Below are 5635 nucleotides of genomic sequence, written 5' to 3' on the forward strand. Positions count from 1 at the left end.
TAACTATCGTCAACACGTGTTTGTATATACCCTCATATTCATGTACACAAGAGAAAAAGAAGGAAAGACCTTCGCCATTTATGTAACGTCTAAGCTGCAGCAAGCCACAAACTGATAAACTGTATTTACAACAGATTGTCAATGAATAAAATCATATAGAACCACCTGAAAACACGTCAGTCAGTGCTGGGTCCTAGACACACGCAACAAAACAATCTACCACTGACCACACACACACACGCAAACACGTCTTTTCTGTACGGCACTTCCTCGTGTTCTATACGCAAATATCGCAGTACTAGCCTTTACGTGCATCTTCAGGCCTATAGAAGGATTTAGAGAAGACTAAACGTACCTTATATTTACCTGTCCCGCATGTGAACACTCCAGGCCGGACCTATTCGCGGGTAATCCCGGGAAAGTGGCCGGACGACTCTCGCCCCTCCCCCTTATCCGTGATAATTACCGCTGATTGCGTAAAGCCGCGCGGAACGAACTCTCAACGAGTGCGACAATCCTCAAGCAGATGTGAGAACTTCTGTACATGATGAAGGCTACAGTGGTCGTTGAAAATTTGATTTCTGTGTGCCCGTTGTGTTGGAATTAAGTTCAGCATTTTACTATGATTGCTACCAACGCAGAAGAACTTTTAATTGATGATAATCTGTACGTATGTTAAATACTGTGCCTTTTTCTATGTTGTTCACAAGGAAGATACAAAAAGCACTGTTACAGAGACGCAAAAATTAGCCAAAGCGAGAAACATTTGTTTGGTGATGATAAGAGTCAACGAAGGTCTTTCTTTCAAAGCCACCGTCTAAAAACAGCAAATTGTTGGCTTCTCTTCACTGACTGTGTGGAATGTTAATTTGAAGAGCTACTCAAATCACAGCAACAAAGTCGGCAAGTGTTTCAGCACTGATAAATGAGAACCCCCTCCTGTCTAACGACATTTTGTACCTGCCATGAGCCGCCTAACGTGTGAACTATGTACACTAATGTCCTGTTCTAGTTGAGCGGCCCTGCGTGAAACCATGTAGTAATTACATGTCTTACCTGGTGATGACACACAAACGTGTATAAACAACAGGTAAGCCTGACTACAGGTGTTACCTGGGCTTAACTCACCTGTATAGTGAGGGGACAGCCAGGTGTGGGGAAAGTTCTGAAATTTACTTTCCTACAGAATGTCTCAGTTAACAAAAGTAGATAAGTCTTACGCAGACATTTTAGACTAGCTTGGATGGAAATAAATTTAAGTTTTTAGATTTTACAAGGCATAGAAACACAACGTTGTGAAAGTAATTGTTCACTTTTCAGTTCAATTATCCGTAAAATCGTAAACGTCCTAACTAACCCTTGGGCAAGGGGTAAAAAGCTTTCATTAGCTCATTGTATAAAAGCACTCCGGATTGTACATAGGAAAACTCTTTATTTTCCTGAAGAGCAGTTTGTCAGAATCGTCCTTATCTGAATGACCGTGTTTGTGTGAAACATGGAACAAACATGGCGGCTGTCGCCCGGGAGACGTTCTGTTGCCGGGGTAACGGAACTCCGGTGACGTCACGGATTCTTCCACAGGTCAACACGTCTGGCGTTTGACTCATTAGTTTTTAAGGCTGACACAAAGAACGTTACTAAATACACAACACGAGCCAGTTTCTTTACAAACAAGTGAAAATGAGTATTGTCTGTCCAGTATTCGTTTCTATGTGCGGGACACAACACCAGCAACAGCTGCGTGTATTGCAGTGTTGCAATTTCAATAAAATCAAAAATCAAACCAAATCAGACATGCATAAAACATAGGCAAACACACAAGTGCTTAGAGACACCAACATTAGGACATTGGCAGTGATGCCCAAAACATCTTTTCCCTCCATATCGAAAATAGTTCCCCTTTCTAAGAAGTTCTCTCCATTCTGAAGAAATGAAAAGGTGCAGTCTGGAATTGCGTAGAGATTCCAACTTGGAGAGTTTTCCATAGTACTACTACAAGTGCGTTTTTTTTCTGGTTATGCGTCTAATGGATACTTAATGGTATACTGTGAAGTAGTAGTCATCTGCTGCATTACTTATAGACAAATACAAAGTAAAATTGCCAAAGAATACAACTCGACAAAACTCCGTTTTGTATCAAAGATATGGAAACAAGCATCAGAATGTACGCACCGATCATGAAGTTTGGCGGGAACTTGTTCGGTTTCCTCATCACTGAAGTCTGGTGTCCGCAGATGTCAAGACGCTAGTTAACTAAACTAGTTAACGAAACTACTGACTCATTAAATCAACTAACTAAAACCTTGTAGAGACGTAAAACTCATTCACTCGTAAAAAGTAAAACATCCAAGATTTCGTTGACTTGAGTAAAGCAAAGCAAACTACATGTAAGTCAAGACCAGAGTCGTCAGTATTCAGGCATGTGTGTTCTAACGCTCGTTCCCAGGACAGTATATCACCCTGGTCCTTTCTGCCGGTTACGTATTGAGGTCAGGTAAATTGACACAGCCGCGCTAATGATAATCCCCGGTTATTAATGTGATATCAACCCGCGGGGGGTCACCCAGAGGTCATTATAAGGGCGTTACAGGTTACTAACGTTCTCCTCAAGGTCACCCAGCGGTCATTATCCGGGCATTATGGCGGGATAATTACCCGGATATTGACTCCGACTCTTACTAGAGCCTTAGAACGACAGAGTTACTCCGGTTAATAATCTTATATTGCATGGCAACCAGTCAAACAGTGGTAATTATTACAACATCAAAGACCAATTGACCTGAATTGATTACACACACCAGCTATCGACTTGGTTCTATATCGCAGTAAGAATTGGCTTCCGGCGTTGCAAACTGAATGGTTTCAGATGTAGTATGAAGACTACAAGGTTTTCCTAATCTCCAAGCAGATCTTTAGGTGGGGGTAAGACAGTATTAAATTGACCAGTCTGTAACGGTTACAGAAATGGTTACAGATTGACCAATTTATACTGTCTTACCCCCACCTAAACATCTGCTTGGAGATTAAGGTTTTCCCACCCTATGTAAAACACACATGAATTCTGAATCTGAATCCTACGGAAGCATCCAGTGTGCATTTTGAAAGTCCTGGTTACGGCCACACGAGGCCTGTGTTACGTTACATTTACCGCAGCCTGAAATGGCTTGACTTCGTGACCACAAATCTGAATTCTATGGAACCATCCTTTATACCTTTTGACAGTCCAAGTTAAGGCTATTCTTATATGTGATCTGTGTTACGTTATGTTTACCGTTGCCAGCAATGGCTAGAATTTGAGCACAAATCTGGTTTATCATAAGCTGAATCTCGGTAACCTGGACTATAGACTGTTTATCTTCATCAAACACATATTTCCCACCACTTAGACTGTTTGTCCTTTCAGAGTTGAAGACTTGTCCCGACCTTGTGTAAGACCTGCACACAAACATGTCTTCATCAAGGTGAGGAACAAAGGCACCGACAGGATAGGTACGAACAGGTGAGACAATGTCTCAGACTGTTAGAGAACTGTTCACTGCTTAAGAGTCCATTTTACTTGCTTAGAACAAAGGAAAACCATACAAACTACATACCAAGCGTCTACTGAGTTCCACGTCTGGGCCCGTGCAACAGTGCTTATATGCTATATGCTAAGCTATATGCTATGGTATGAGTTGGGAAAGTGCCTTGTTGCCGACTGTTGAAGAGTTAATCTCTCTGTCTAGATCCCCACACTTAAGGGCTGCCCTGTTCTGTGATCCGCGCACGTGCTTTATTCAGACTGATCCTAACCTATTCAGGCATAGAACAACATAGGCACGGTTCTGGGTACGATAGAGACTATTCATAATTCAGAACTATGGCTAACCCAGTAACCCATTCAGGTATAGGACTAGACAGGCACGGTTCTGGATGCACTAGGGACATGGATTTTTCCGACCGTTTGAAGTTAACTTCGAACAGAATCGAACTTGTATTGACATTACAAAGAATGAGCACTACAGATTGTACTGTAACAGTACACCATAAGACCACGTTATTCCAATGAGCTACTCTGTCACGGAGTAGCAAGTGCCGTACCCCCAGCCAGTTCATTAATAGTTTCCTACATTCCAACAGTGACTTAATTTCGTACATCTGTACCCGTATTAATCACACAGTCCAGCCGCCCTGCGGTGTAACACACCAGCTCCACAGGCACGCGGGGTGGCAGGTTATATCACAATCTGTAGTGACTTGTCACACATATAAACCCAGCAAATCTGACTTCAAGCGTTCTTTAAAACTGCCGAAGTTGAGGTAATTGAAAAGGAATAATGGTTTCCAACCTGCGATAGTTATGGAGAAGAATCTTAAGCTTTAGAGTTTTGTCGTTGATATGTAGGGCTGAAACTTTGCCACTGTCAGTCGAGATCTTAAATCGCGAAGCAGGAAATGATCACGAAAAAACAGTCGGCTCTATAGCATGCCCAAAGCTGGGGTTTTGGGGGTCTTCAGGGTCTTTGGGAGCTTTTATGTGCTATTTTCTGATTGAATATAGACAACATAGCCGGCCTGGTTGAATTACCCCCGTTTTAGAACTGGGCTAATCAGAAAACAGCCGAAGACCACCAAACCCCCAGTTCTATAAGCCTGCTGCGGAGGCTAAGTCGGTTATGTAACAGGGAAATTTGCTCGGTAACTCAGAGCACAGACTTGTCACAACATCGGCCAGACTCAAACAACGGAGGCGTCTTCTAACCAAGTCATTAGATACGTGTCATTTAGTCTGTCAGGACGTTCAGAAAGAACGAGCAAATATTTATATTTTTGCTGCCATGAAGCGTAGTGAAGGTGTAATTTGTAGTGAACTGTACGTCTCTATGTTCTAAACACCTACTCGACAACTGTCCCAATCAACATTAGACATATTCAAGCTTGAAAGCCAACGAAACCTAAAAGAAGCCACAGTGATCCTGACATTTTCCTAACCAGGTTAAAGTTGATCGTTTTCAATTTGTCCCTATGTGAAATTATACTGAAGAAACAACAAGTGTTAACACTGTAAGTTTTCCTGCACTGTAGTCTCCGATTTAAACACGTATCCGACAGCTATCCCTGTCAACTAAAGACATCTTCAAATTTTAAGGAAATAAACGTTAAAGAAGTCTTAAAACAAGTCTCCACAATCGTGCATTTACCTAAAATAGATTCGGGTCAAATTTGTCCCTATGAAGGCATAGCAAGTGTAAAACCTGTAACAGTACTACTGGTAAACCTGCATAGCTTCACTCATGTCATATAAAGACACTACATACCTGCACGACAGCATACCTACAAACTACACGGTACAAGCTTACCTGTATGCTCCACCTGCCACATGTATGAGATGACCAGGTGTAACAGGTGTCTCTCAGGTGCTCCCAGGTGTCCTCAGGTGAGCATCTTTGTCGGGCTGAACGTGTCTTAAGCCGGCCACTGTTCACCGCTCTGTACTAGTCCTTAATAGTTGTCAATAAAACGTGCTGATCGGGAGAAAGTGGGGACGGGTGGCCTGGTAGGGGCCCTTAAGGGGTTTGTGGCATCCAGAGTACAACAACATACACCAAAAACATTTAAAATACACAATTTCTGTCCTACTATGGCGTATATATGT

This window comes from Branchiostoma belcheri, unplaced genomic scaffold (assembly GCF_001625305.1).
Source record: "Branchiostoma belcheri isolate BF01 breed outbred unplaced genomic scaffold, Haploidv18h27 scaffold113, whole genome shotgun sequence".
Classification (NCBI taxonomy): domain Eukaryota; kingdom Metazoa; phylum Chordata; class Leptocardii; order Amphioxiformes; family Branchiostomatidae; genus Branchiostoma; species Branchiostoma belcheri.